Source organism: Pteropus vampyrus, unplaced genomic scaffold (assembly GCF_000151845.1).
Source record: "Pteropus vampyrus isolate Shadow unplaced genomic scaffold, Pvam_2.0 Scaffold1867, whole genome shotgun sequence".
In the NCBI taxonomy this organism is placed as follows: domain Eukaryota; kingdom Metazoa; phylum Chordata; class Mammalia; order Chiroptera; family Pteropodidae; genus Pteropus; species Pteropus vampyrus.
In genome coordinates this window covers 59626-60851 of record NW_011890648.1, presented here as the reverse complement: position 1 = coordinate 60851, position 1226 = coordinate 59626, and the positions used below count along the sequence as shown (strand labels likewise).

The 1226-nt window shown below is 32.6% G+C and overlaps 1 pseudogene; it reads right to left on the bottom strand.

Annotated features, from left to right (window-relative positions):
- Positions 1-741: 741 nt before the first annotated feature.
- Positions 742-860, bottom strand: LOC111734571 (annotated as a pseudogene).
- Between the last annotated feature and the right edge of the window lie 366 nt (positions 861-1226).

Below are 1226 nucleotides of genomic sequence, written 5' to 3'. Positions count from 1 at the left end.
TATAATCTTTTTAATATGTTGCTGTATTTGGTTCGCTAGTATCTTATTTAGAATTTTTGCATTTCTGTTCATGAGAGATATTGGTCTGTAGTTTTCTATTTTTGTGTTATCTTTATCAAGTTTTGGTATCAGGATAATATTGGCCTCATAAAATGAGTTGGGAAGGATTGCCTCCTCTTTGAATTTTTGGAAGAGTTTGAGGAGAATAGATATTAAATCTTCTTTGAGAGTTTGGTAGAATTCACTGGTGAAGCCATCTGGTCCTGGACTTTTACTTTTTGGTAGGTTTTTGATGATTGTTTCAATTTCCATACTGCTGATCAGTCTATTTAGATTTTCCAATTCTTCATTCTGTCTAGGAAGGTTGTATTTTTCTAAGTACTGGTCCATTTCTTCTACGTTATTAAATTTGGTGTTATATATTTTTTCATAGTATTCTTTTATGATCCTTTGTGTTTCTGCAATGCCTGTCATAATTTCCCCTCTTTCATCCCTGATTTTCTTTGTGTCCTTACTTTTTCCTTTAGTGAATCTAGCCAGGATTTTGAAAATTTTATTAACCTTCTCAAAGAACCATTTCTTTTTTGCATTCATTTTTTTCTATTGTTTTTTTTTCAATTTCATTTATTTCTTTTCTAATTTATTTTATTTTATTTTATTTAGGTGAAGCAACCCTTAGTTGACCTCACAGATTGTAAGGACCTTGTCAGCTAACAATCCCTTATTTTTTAAATTTTTTTATGCCTACAGCACCTGATCTTCCTCGGTGGTCTCCCATCCAAGTACTAAACATGCCTGACACTGCTTAGCTTCCGAGATCAGACAGGATTGGACTTGTTCAGGGAAGCATGGCCATAGACAATTTCTGCTCTAATTTTGATTATTTCTTTCCTACTGCTGACTTTAGTCTTCCTTTTCTAGTTTTTTTTAAGATGAAGTGTTAGGTTGTTTATTTGGACTCCTTCTTGTTTTTGGAGATAGGCCTGTAATAATATCAACTTTCCTCTTATCACCACTTTTGCCGTGTCCCAAAAGTTTTGATACGTTGTACTATCATTATCATTCATTTCTATGTATCTCTTGATCTTTCTTTTTATTTCTTCTCTGACCCAGTCATTCTTTAATAGCATGTTGTTTAATCTCTATGTATTTGTGGTTCTTCCTGCTTTCTTTTCATAGTTGATCTCTAGTTTCAAAGCATCATGATTAGAGAATATGGTTAGCAT